This window comes from Bactrocera latifrons, unplaced genomic scaffold (assembly GCF_001853355.1).
Source record: "Bactrocera latifrons isolate USDA-ARS-PBARC rearing strain unplaced genomic scaffold, ASM185335v1 scaffold_4, whole genome shotgun sequence".
NCBI lineage: Eukaryota > Metazoa > Arthropoda > Insecta > Diptera > Tephritidae > Bactrocera > Bactrocera latifrons.
Genome location: NW_017537045.1, coordinates 2,553,421 through 2,567,041, shown reverse-complemented (window position 1 = coordinate 2,567,041; position 13,621 = coordinate 2,553,421). Strand labels below are relative to the sequence as shown.

Here is a 13,621-nt window from a genome sequence, read left to right as displayed (position 1 = left end):
ATATTTTCCATACAATCTCATCAGCAGCACTTTAAATTTCTGAATTTAAAATTCTAAATTTGGCAACTTTTTATTAATCCAATACTTGTCTAAACAGCCTAAATGTAGGCAAAATTTTTTCTTTTTTGTTTTGAGAAAAATGTCCGTCAATGTATGATGGGGCGGAAGTAATTCAGGAAGTGCATGGCTTCCTAATTTTCTACTACAACCATTTTATATGTTCCATATCTTTAGACATTTTAGCAATGTCCCAAATTTTGACATTTTCTAACCATTTTGATTTCAGTACTCAAACATTTTAAGAAGTGCATTGCGTTGTTATTGATTAATTACTGAAAAATCCTAGTAGTCCCAAATTTTGACATTTTCTAACCATTTTGATTTCAGTACTCAAACATTTTAAGAAGTGCATTGCGTTGTTATTCAAAATTACTGAAAAATCCTAGTATGGAATGGCAGTTTTAGCTTTACTAGCGTAATTTCGGGTGCCTGTCTGTGATAAATTTGTGGTTGTGCGCTTAAATGTAGGCAAAGCACATTTTATATTACTTTATTTCACTGGCTAAATATTAAGAGGTGCCTTAGTTAGTGATTTATAAGACTTTCCGGGCGAGATATGTATGTACATATATCTACAGCCAAATGGTGACACTGATATTGTTAGCTTTAAATTAAATAAATTACTTTAAATAAAATAATGATACCCATATTTTTCTAACTTTAAATTAAGCATGAGGATTTCTTCATAAAATTGCTGATGACTTCAAAATTAAAATTTTCGAGCGTAACTTTTTTTTAACTACTAACCTGCCTCTTTTTCTGCTAAATTACTATTTTTTGTTGCTTAATTAATGTATTACTTTTTATAAAAATTCCCTTAACTGTCATAAATTATGAGCATGCATTTAATTTGGTTTTCAGAGAAAATGAAATAAAAATATAAAAAATACATATTATTTTGTCCAAAGTAATAAAATTTATATTACGTTTGACTGACGGCACTTTAAAATCATGTTACATTTTACATACGTATAAATTAATCATAGTATACTCGAGCCTCAATCAAAAAGCTGCCGCTTCTCCAACAACAACGTACAGCTGAGTGATTGAATATTCAATAGGTGAAAACTTGAACAATAGCAACTAATAAACGCTAAAGCGTGCAATCGAAAAGTCATCAAATGTGTGACGTTATTGCATTTGTTGTAAATATATATTGCATAATGTATATAAATAATTTTCCATTTGTAAGATATTTTAAAAACTCAAACATTTCAACGGCTCTTTGGCCTCAAGCTTCTATATCTTGCTATATTATATATACAGAAATATATTTATATATACAAACATATATTCAGATATATATTTTCAGCGCAAATCATCACTTAGCCACCATTTCAACGTTGCATTACATGAATTTCTGTTGATTTATGTTTGTAAGTGATTTCATTGGTATTTTGCTCAAGGCTAATATGGTTGTAACATATTTCTTTCTTTCATGGTATCTCCAAAACTATTTTAATGAATTTTTTTGTGCGCTTGATTGACATGTCAAGAAACTAGTTTTATTTAAAAAGGTAGTTAATGGTTTTGCGCTTGTTTTAGTCATTAACTGGGGAAAAGTGATTAGTTGCACGAAGTGACCAAGTGTTTAAACATTTTAAGCCGAAAAAAGTCTTTAACTTGCGCTTAAACTGAGAGTTTCGAGAGAGCAGATGAAAACTTGCTATCTTTTTAAAAAATCTTCCAGATGTGTTCGGTGTACTTTATTTTTTTTTTTTCGCCGTTTCTTCATGACTATCAAGTCAAAAATTGGCTTCGATAGCGGCTTCCATACTAAATATATACCTAAATCAAAGAACTTAAGCAACAAACTTTCACACAACAAAGCATTATGAGGTTAGAGCACTCAATCATTATTCTAAGCCACAAATTTCACGCATAAAATTAACATTAAACACTGACATTAAATAGACACTTTGTTGCAAATGAGACGTACCGGAAAACCGTTAACTCAAAATGCAACGCCATAAATCTGCATGAGTGCCGGCGAGCCAGCGAACGAAACTACAACACAGGACTCCGCAAATTGAGCAAAGAGCGAAACAGTTTTTGAACACACGCACATTCGCGTTGCAATTACGGTACATGCTTGACCAGCCGCGCAATGGTCAAAATGTTATATGACGGCAATAAAATTTGATAAGAAATGCAAATGCATGCAAGGTGCAACAGCTTGCAAACAGTTAAGCGGCTTGGCTGATTTTTGGCAAAAGTTGCTGCACAATTATGGAAGATTTGAATTTTTTTTTTAGAACTTTTTATTGCAGTACTTTTTTGGTAACTTAAAAAAAATGTTTTCTAAAAATTTCTCAAATAGAGAAATTGGAGAAAATTATGTGAATTGAAGTTTAAAAAAAATGCTTAAATTTCTCAAATAGAGAAGTTGGAAAAAGTGTTTGAAATATTTTTAATAAATATTTTTTTCAATGTTCCCATTTTTTACAAAGCAGCATTGGAAGTTTAAAAATTTTCTTTTAATTTCTCAATTACAAAAAATTAAATACATTTTTTTAATATCTACAATTTTATAAAATTTTAATTTTTTAGGCAACATTTCTTTTTGTTAAATTATAATATTCAAAATCAATATTTTTAAGTATATTTGAAACTTTGTTTTACTAAATCTGTCAGTTAAATTTTTGTTAATATTTATTTCGAAAATTCTCTAAAAGTATCTTTTTGTTAATTTAATAAGAAAACAATAATTTCCTTTTAATTCCGTTAAAATAAATATTTAATAATTTTCTGAAATTGTTTTTTTAATTATCTAAAAAAAAATTTTATATTATCTATATCTTACAATTTATTTTTAAAAATTATTTTTAGAGATTTTTAAAATTCATTAAAAAATAATTCTTAAGGAATTGAAAAAAAGTGTTTCTAAAATTCGCTAAAAATAATTTTTTGGTTAATATTATGAAGAAAAATAATTTTCTTTTAATTCTCTAAAAATAAATTTTTACTAGTTTCCTAAAATGAAGTATTTATTTTTATTTATTTTGGTTGTCTTTTTGCAATATTTGGCTACATTTCAACTGCTGCAACAAATCTTAACAACAACATGTCTAAACAGCTTCTTGGAAGTGCGTTTGGTGTATGCGTCACTTATATAACCCCATTCAAGCTAAAAATAATCAATAACAAAAGTGGCCACGAAAGAAGAAGAAGCAGCAAACGAACTCTTGGTCAGAATGCTAGCAAGCATTTTCTTCGTATGCGTGTATGTATTGGTCACGACAATGTGTGCGCTCTGTCTCTTATACACATCTAGATGTGTATAAGAGACAGTATATAACCCCATTCAAGCTAAAAATAATCAATAACAAAAGTGGCCACGAAAGAAGAAGAAGCAGCAAACGAACTCTTGGTCAGAATGCTAGCAAGCATTTTCTTCGTATGCGTGTATGTATTGGTCACGACAATGTGTGCGCTGGCGCGTGCATTTCTAGTTGTTTCGCCACTTCCATAGCGCTAGTTTCCTTACCGGTTCCACGCGCTGTGGCGCAACGAGCATTGTGTGTCAGATCGAACGTTTGACTACACGGCGGAACAGGTCGGCGCTTACTATGTTCTTGGGTGCTTCGCTTGACACTCGTTTGACCGGTGCTGCGAAAATGTATGTTAATGTTAGCCATGGTTAGGTGGAAATTATATAACTTTTGTGCAGAGCTTTAGGCTTCTTGTTTTTATTTTTTATGTTTTTCTTTTGGTGATTCGTTACTATGGCACTGTGGCAAGTAACAGGAATGAAAACGCAGTAAGGAAACATCAAGGAGATACAGGGTGCTTACCATTTCAAATTGCTTGAGAGCAACAAAATGGTGTAGCACAGCAAAATTTTATTCCGCTACGAAATATCGTCACGCTCGCAGCATGTTGAGTAACCGTCGCTATAATAATGGCTAAAGCGTGTTCATAATTTTCTTTTACTGTTCGGTGTAAATACTGGATCTTTTAAAACAACGTAAATTTTTAGAGGTTGCCACCTTTTTGAAATTTTCTGATAAAAAATTTAAAGTTTAAAAGGTAGACATTACTATAATTGTATTTTACTGTTCAGTGTAATGCCTGGATTTTTTAAAACAACGTACATTTTTAAAGGTTGCCACCTATCTGAAATTTTTCGTTAAAAAATGTGTAGTTTAAGAGTTAAACACCACCCTACTTTTCTTTTACTGTTCAATGTAATGCCTGGATCTTTTAAAACAAACTAAATTTTGAGAAGTTGCCACCTTTTCGAAATATTTCGGTAAAACTTTTTTTTTAAATTTAAAACTAAACCATATGTGCATCAAACAGCAAAGGTTAGGAAAATTGCCTGATTTTTTTTAAAACAGAATAAATTTTGAGAAGTTGCCATCTTTTTGAAATTTTTTGGTAAACATTTTTTTTTTTAATTTAAAACTAAACCATATGTGCATCAAACAGCAAAGGTGTTCGAAAGATAAGAGCTGAGTTTTGATACTCTGACAAGTATATAAAACATTTTTTGAGAAGAGCTGCCACCTTTTCAATTGGCTTAATAAAATTGAAATTTTTGAAATACTACAATATAGGCATACAACAAATGAATTTAATATAAAGCTAATAAAGCTATTTATTATCTCTTGAAAACTAAAAAAAAAAAAAACTAAAAAGTTTAAGTTAAGGTAATTTTCTGCTGAAAATATGAAAAAAAAATTTAGATAACTAAATATATATAGATATAAATTTGAAAATTTTGTGTCAGAAAATTCTATAATAAAGAAAGACTGCATTATGAATAAAATTTGTAGAAACTTACAGTAAAAAACCGCTGAAACTATAGTCAAATTAAACCATATTTAGTACTTGACCTTAACACTACGAAAATAATGCTACTTCTCAACATAAGAAAGTTTCTTTAAGAAAGTTGCTTCTCTTTGGCTACTTCAAGCTGAATTCGCGGTATAATCTACATTTGACGACCTCTGAACTTCATTAATTCATCACACAACAAGCTATAATTAAACAATATATTAAGCTGGCTTCAACAGGAAATTCCTACACTAGCAAGCGCATACTGAGGCTACTATGGCGTGAAGTCTATTGTGAGACCAGCCATTTATAAGAAAATTGGCATATACAGCATTTTTTATAAAAAGAAGTATCAGGATAATAGTAGGTTACCAGAACTCTTTCTCCAAAAATCTGAAGAATTCTCCAGTGTTCTCATTAAACTGTAGTGGAAAAGCTCAACCAAAGGACGGTGGACTTACAGACTACTTGCGGACATCCATTCGTACGGACCTAGACTTTTACTTAACCCAAATACTGAGATTGACATAGATGCTGTAGATGCTTTTTCTTCCGATTTCATCGCTACCTTAGTCAGTACTGTCCGACATGTACAGAGTACATAGAAGACTCTGAGCATATATCTTTCTCGTTTTTTAAATGTAAGTGAAAAGTTAAAAACTTCAGTTCGATTGAAAGTTTTACATCTCTCCTGTGTTAGTCCTCTGAAAAATTGAAAGCTGTCAGCGAAGCGTCAGCTCTAATTATGACAAAACTCAGCCATATACAGTACATTAGGCGTCAGCCAGTACGTAAAATAGATGAGTACTTAATCCGCTGGTTCCGTGAGATATTGTATATGAGTTGGGACTAGGTTAGGTTTAGCGGATTAAAGTTCCGCAGTCCGGCTTTCGAAGCTTCTACCAAAAAAAAAAAAATAAAATAAAATAAAAATAAAAAAAACACCAATCTCGCGCAGTGGAGCTAATTATACTTTATAAAACAGTGCGAACTGTAAGCAGTTACAGTTACAGTAACCTAACCTATATATATATATATATGCTCAGAGTCTTCTATGCACCTGTCTCTTATACACATCTAGATGTGTATAAGAGACAGTTATAAAACAGTGCGAACTGTAAGCAGTTACAGTTACAGTAACCTAACCTATATATATATATATATGCTCAGAGTCTTCTATGCACTCTGTACGTGTCGGACAGTACTGACTAAGGTAGCGTTGAAATCGGAAGAGAAAGCATCTACAGCTAATATACTGTCTCAGCAAGAATTTTTTCAGAGAAACCTTATATTTCTTTCTCGTTTTTTGCACTGAACTCGTATCACATTATTGATAGCACCGGTTATGAGTGCAAAGAAGAAGAAGAGCCAGTATCTAAATAGTCAAGTCATCAGTGAGGATAAAGATTAAAAATCTGTCATTAAGACTTTAATAAAAATAAGTAAGAACTATAATACTTGATCTTTTTACAGCAACAATACATATTTTTCACTCTCTTATCAAGCCTTCAAAACTAATATCAACAAATTTTCTAGAGATCAATACACAATTGTAACCAAAAAATTACAAAAAGTTTCAGTAAAGCAAAAACCTTAGGAAAGTGCATTATGAAAAATTCTATTTATTTATTTTCTTTGTTTGGTTTTCATTGCGTTGTTCGCTGCACTTCCTCTGCCACACAAAAACAATAAAAATATGTTTTTGTTTATTTTTTCACCTTACGCTGAGCCATAGGCCTACTTGCCCACCAACTAGTACCTACCACTAAGCCACACTGCGCTCCCTGCCATTGGAGCGCAAAAATATGGGTTAAAGCGCATTCAGTTGCTGGCGGTCACACGCTGCCATCCGCGTTATGCTTTGCAAGAATTTTACTATTATTGGTCAGTGTGTGCATTTGGCTTGTGATTGTATTTGCTATTGTTGTTGTGCATTGCGGAAATGTGGGAAATATGTGTAAGTATATATGTGACTATGCCGGCATTCTTATGCCAGATACCGTTAGCATATATTGTGCTATAAATGGCAACAAAATAGTCGCTTGACTGGCAACTTTGTAGGTAAGCATGTATATGAGTGTCTGTTTATATATTGAAATGTGTGTATGTGTGTCATGGCAAGGCAGAGAACAGAAACCTGAGAGACACAAACGCGCTAGCTGTCATTAATTACATGGTATGTATGTGCATATAAATGTTTGTATAAATTATATGGTAAACACTTTACTGTTGCGCTTGGCACTTACTTTAAGGCAAGTAATGGCATACTATACATATTTCTTTTAATTTCTTCTAAAAAAATTCAAACCGTTTATTAAATTCACACACTTATTTTTTATTGGTGAATGTAATTTTGCACATTTTTATAGGAAAAAAAAAAAACGTAACTAAGTATAGCTATTAGTTTGATAGTAGCTTTTCATTAATTTTTGTTAAATTCGTGCGAAATTATGGTGAAAATTATGTTTATGCGCATTTTATACTTCATTTTGCAATCATTTAACTTTGTGACGCTCTCGAGTTGACCAGCAATTGACTTTGGTACAATAAAGCTGGGTTCACAGCTTGGCACAAATTACTTTATTTAGTATATATTACGTAATTTCTGATGAATTATTATATATTATTTCACATAAACTACTTTATTTTTAAGAAATTAGCTAATTTCGTATAAATTACTTTATTTAAATAACATATAGCATGTTACTTGATTTGCTATAAATTACTCCGTTTTGACTCAACTCAATTAATGAACTTCGGGAGTACAAATAATTTATTTCGAGAATATTTTGAGTCTAAAATGTTGAAAGTAAAAACTATGCTGATGTTAAAAACAGAACAAAATTTGAAAATTTATTGCAACCTTGCCACTTTTTACATTTTTTGTTCAATTAAAAGAATGTAAAAAATAAAATATTACCATGGAAATCTTAAAATATGAAACTTTAAACAGACGTAACAAAATTATTTTTTAAGTAGGGTTGCCACATTTTGTTATTTTTTGTTATTGTTATTATTGTTATAAATTAAAAAAAAAAGTAAAAAAATAAACATTACCATAGAAGACATAAAATGTGAAACTTTAGACAGACTTAACAAAATCATTTTTAAGTAGAGTTGCCACTTTTTCTTAATATATAAAAAAAAGTAAAAAATTAAATATTACCTAGAAGTCAAAAATGTGAAACTTTAGACAGGCTTAAGTCAAAATAAAATTTTAAGTAGGGTTGCCATCTTTTCTTAATTAGTTAAATAATGTAATGAAATAAAAATTACCGAACAAGTCTCAAAGGAAAAAAAAATTAAACTGTTAGTCAAAATTTATTTTTAAATAGTGTTGCCATTTAATTAAAAACTCAATGCAACAAAAGCAGGTACAAAAATATTGCATTATAAAAATTAAACCGAAGATGTCAAGAAATTTTTTGCTGAGAGTTGACACCTATTTTAAATTTTTAATGATTATGTAAAAGAGAACTATTTTAATAATGGAAAATTTTTGACGCGAAAATTGATAAAATATAAAAAGATTACATTATAATATTTCTATGGACTTAACTGCACATGGAAAATTAGCTTATTAGGTGCGTTTAGAATATTTTTAGTCCAAATGTTTACAAGAACAAACTATGCTGATATTGAAGACAGCTCATTTTGAGTAGAGTTGCCAACTTTACAATTTTTTTAACTTTATTTTATAATAAATGTAGAAAATTAAATATTTTAATAGCAGCCTCAAATAAAAAAATTTTAAGCAGTCTTAAATCAAAATTAATTTTTAAGGATGTTGCCACCTAGTTGAAATTCGAAGTAAATAATAATTCGAAAGTAAAGCATAGAACTATTGCATAGTAATTATTAAACTGAAAATGTAAAGCAAATTTTTAGCGAAAAAATTAGTAAAATGTAGCAAGAATACATCATATGAAACTAATAACGTAAACATATTTTGTAGTAGGGTTACCAACTCTTATATTTTTAAAAAATAAAAATTATGAAAAACATAAAATAAAGGTGAACAATAAATTTGAGTAGATGTAGAAAAAACTTATCTAATATAAAATTGATGTTACAAATTTAGAGTAGAGTTACCATCAGTTTTTATTTTTAAATAAGCAAAATTATCAAAAAAAAAAAACTGTATTAAAAACATTTATACAAATAAATCTGATTAACTAAACAAATATTGTTTTATTCAAACTGAAGGTGTAAACATTTTTTGAGCAGGCTTACCACCTACTTTAAACTTTTAAGTACAGTAAGTTAGTTAAAAACCATAAATATTGAAGTTCATATAACAAGCTGAAGAGGTTGGAAAAAGCTTACTCATGGAAATATTTTATGGAAGGGTTGCCAACGTTAAAAAATTTATTGCATTTCAAATAATAAAATTTTATTTCAATTAAATTAGTTTAAAAGCTGGTATGGTATATTAAATTGGTGTAATAAATAATTTATTGCCTTGTTAATAACAAACTGAAGAACTTTATGAATTTTATTTTTTTTTCAACGTTGAATATTCCCAAATTTCCAAGTGTTTTCAAGCTCTAATTCCATGGAATGGAAAATATAAATATCATATTTTATATATGTTCGAGTTTTTCTACATATTATGTATACAATCTCACCATTTGTCTTATAAATTTACTTACAAAATAAAATGTTGCCGTTTGATTTTATAAAAAGAGACATTCACATACCTGCAAAGAGAAAATCGATAGTATATAGATAAGTTAATATTTTATATTTCAAATATTAAATAAAAATATAACAGTTTTCTTTTTAATTTTCAGTTTTGAAGAAATCTCAATTGTCCCATTCTCTTCCCCACTTTTAAGAGTTCAATAAATTGCATTTTAGTTTTAGAGAATTAATAACCCTCAAATTTGCTACTGAATCATCAATCTTAAGAACTTAGTGACAAAAATGTTGCATAGGGCTGCCGCTTTGTTCTAAAGAGAATGAAGTTAATGAAAAGCCTACGCTGATTAAAAGTAACATTACTAACTCTCCTCTTTGGTTTTATTGTAAATGAACTTGTGAAACACCTTCAGTAGCACACAAATTACATGAATGTTTGTTTACACAATAATGGGAACATATAACCATAATTTAAGCATTATTTTTTATTATGTTTTGTCCTAAAAAAAATATAAACATTTTTAACATAACACAGTTATTATATTTGGTGCTATAGATCTGATAGAGCGACTATTAAAACTTTATTTCCTAATAAGCGAAGAAAATTGTTCTCTAAATATTTCGAAAGGGACATTAACGTAATTGCATTATTTATTTTTCTGTAGTTAAACGCGTGGAAGTCAGTTGAGATTCTCTGAGATAATTTATAATTAATAATTTCATAATTGTTCTTGCTAAATAGTGATTTTCTTGCCATCATGAGAATTATGATTACTGAATTTGCGAAACACAACATCCGTTACCTATCCTTACACTCGTCAGATTTTCATAACCGAACTAGTGAAATACTACTTACATTCTACAAATAAATTTTCGAAAATTGAACTTGTGAAACACAACGTCGCCATCTCTTTTTTACACAACTGAATTTGTGAAACGCTAACTTACATTCTATAACTAAATATTCGACATTTGAACTTGTGAAACATATCTTAAAATTGGTTTTATTTGAAATTTTTTTATAAATACGGAAATTTATAACGACTCATAATTTGTTTATTTTCGAAATAATGTAACTTTAAAACTCATAAGTTTGAAGCCTGCTTCAAGTATCACAGTTTGCTCAGAGTTTACTTCCATTCAAAGCTTTTATTTTTTTTTATTAATACATTATTATGTTAGAATCTGATTCCATAAACCTGCCCACATAGCAGAATTTTATAAAATTTCTAAGAGCTTGATAAACATCTACCCAATAAAGCGTGTAATCTAGCCCTAAGTGGTGTTATATTGGCTCTACTTGTTCTGTTCAAAAATTAGTTAATGGGTGTGGCATTGCTAACTTTTGAAAGAAGCACGTTGCATAAATTAATGTATATTACTAGGTACTCTTTTCGTATTATTTTTTTATAGCTCCATTGGCAAAAATTATCAACAGAAATTTACTGTTGAACTGAGAATATTTCCTCTCCTTTCAAAGCACTTAATAAAAAAAGAACCAATAACAACAACATGATTAAAGCGCTATTCTTTGCGTGCCGCTCGTTTAAATGTTTTATTGCAGTTTAATTAACTCATTACGAAGCATGAAATAGCCTCAGCTATGCTGTATATTAGTAGGTACAAGATAAAGACTTAAGCGACGAACTCGCTTTGCACTTCACGACACAGATCGCTTTACAGCAGGAAGAAATGCCGTAATAATGCCACTTTTATTGTTGCAACATAAGCAATAGGTGGCGGTTTAACAAAAGAATTTTCTAATTCTAATTATACTAGCAACAACAAAAACAAGTGGTTTTAAAGCGTTAAAGAAAAGCGCTGCCGTTGTTAAGCTGGCATTTGAATAATTATGCAATCGCATGCTGTGGCACACGCCAATCCAAGCAAAGATGATAACCTGCCTGAGCGGGAAATCAACGTGGGTAATAAAATGTCTGCTGACACTGAAAAATAAAGCAGCAAAAAGTGCTGCAAAGAAAAGCTGGTGAAATGTAAGTGAGTGTGTGTGTGCGAGTGTGTTTGGGCATTGAAGCGGCACCTGGCACAATGGCACTTGTTTTTGTCGGCACTGTTATGCATACATATGTTTTTTTGTGTACATATGTATGTGTATCATATGTGATGATTAACACCACAATGCCATATTAATAGCGCAGCTCAGCGGTAGAACCGGCTTGCAAGCTGCTGGTCCATATGTCGCGCTGAAAAGCAGGAAGAGGAAGCAATTTGCGAGCACTATAAACTAAAAACAAAAAAATTAAAATAAAAATACAAAAAATCAAAAATTTACTTGACTTGTTTTCCACATAAATTTTCAGTAAAATGTATACATGTGTCGTATGTGGCATGTGGCATATTTACATAGCAGCAAAATCACTTGTTGTTGCCTGCACATGCATTAGCATAACTAATTTTGCTTTTACTTGGCACTTTTGCCGAAATCTTTCGCGCGAGTGACAGTTTTTTCGTATGCGTGTGAGGGTTTAGATGTTGATGTTGTTGCGTGGGTTTGGGAGTGTGTCAGGGTGGCATAACTCGAGCACTGGGCCAACTTGCGCGAACTGGATGCGATGATGTTGGTTTCCTCGTTCGAAATTGGGCCAATTTGCAGAGTGTTTAGTCAGTAGACGACGTGTTAGGTAAGAAGTTAATGGATAGTTTGTTTGTGAACAGTTCAAGGAAGCAGAAGCGGGCGCATTAAAAACCATGAATATAACTTACTTGCAAATCAGAAAATTTACAAAAAAAAAAGTATGAAAATATAGAAAATGAAATATGTATAAAAATTTTTGTTTGAAAAAATTATGGCAAAAAAAATAAATTTTGAGCTATTTCCAAGCTAACTGAAAAAAGTTTGGAAAAACAATACAATTATTTGAAAATTGAACTTTAATAAAAGCAAAACTACGCAGTAAAATTATAACAAAAACAAAAAAAAAAATATAAATACATATGTGACCTGGTCTACGGAAAGGGGGCTTAGGTGTCAAAAAATCAATTTTCACTTTTTAGTTGATTCGGATGGAAGATGAGATGCTTTTCACGTGATAGAATCCAAAAAATCATAAGTCATTTCGCACGTTAGCTCCCTTTTCGTAGACCAGGTCACATATACATATGAAATAAAAACTACATGGATTGAAAAAAAAACCGAAAAATATTTATTTTTAGAAATTTTTATTATATAATAGTTTTTTTGTTTGCTCCTTTTATTTTGAGAACAATCTTTCTTCCGTGAATTTTATCGCATGAAAATTATAAAACTCATAAAAATTTTAATTTTTTACGATTTTGAGGCATGCTTTGTAGCTATGCACATTCAAACGAAGTGATTTGGTTTGGCTGTTGCAGAAATCGAATATTTTTCATGTTCAAGCTTATAATTTATATATTATTATTATTTCTATTTGGAAGGCAATTTTATAGCCAGGCATAGTGAAGTCATCTCTTTTTTCCTCAACGTATTGCCCAAAGTTCTTTGAGATCAGCGAATTCGAAATCCCACTCCTACTTTTGTCTCTAAAGGTTGTTAGCCAGGCATCCAATTTTAAGTACTTTAAAAGCTTTTAAGAAAAAAATATGTTTTTGTTTTTACACTTAAAAAATATAGTGTTTGAAATTATTTTTTATGTTTTAATATTTATTACATTTAAGAATAAATTATACAAAAAAAAAAAAATTATATATAAAAGAAAATTAAAAGAAATATTTATTTTTTGTATTTAAGAAAACTATAGTTTTTTTTTAGAATAAAAAAACAAACAAAAAAATATTAAAAGAAAAATAAAACTAAATACATTGTTTAGTTGGAAATTATAAATAAAAAATATTAATTTATTTTTTCCTTAATTTTTTTTTTAACATTTCCAAGCATTGATTTTTTTACATACAAGCTTAAAAATTATCACGAAAAATGGTAAATTTTCTTATACAGTGTGTGACAAAACTAAAGGCCGTAATCACGTAATCAGTAGGCATTAAATGTTTATTCTTTATTTTTGTTATTAATTGTTGTTAATTTTTTTTACATATGTATTTCTATATATTTTATTTTTAACTTTTTACATTAAAATTTGTTTAACTCATTTGAAAATTTTCACTTTTTAAAGGAAATTTTTAGGAATTACTTAAAGTCTCT

General features: G+C 29.7%; 2 protein-coding genes across 10 annotated transcripts in view; both read right to left on the bottom strand.

Moving 5' to 3' along the window:
• LOC108972454 (guanylate kinase-like) overlaps positions 1-13,621 on the bottom strand; it is a 137,591-nt gene that overhangs the window by 8,961 nt on the left and 115,009 nt on the right. Inside the window, exon 3 of one of the 8 annotated variants that reach the window (XM_018939042.1) lies at positions 9,492-9,539. The exons of the other annotated variants lie outside the window; for them this stretch is intronic. The gene's annotated coding sequence lies outside the window, so the exon portion shown is untranslated. The remainder of the gene's footprint in view (positions 1-9,491; positions 9,540-13,621) is intronic. 8 annotated transcript variants of the gene reach the window in all.
• LOC108972451 (disheveled-associated activator of morphogenesis 1) overlaps positions 1-13,621 on the bottom strand; it is a 199,646-nt gene that overhangs the window by 73,000 nt on the left and 113,025 nt on the right. The gene's annotated exons all lie outside the window — the stretch shown is intronic.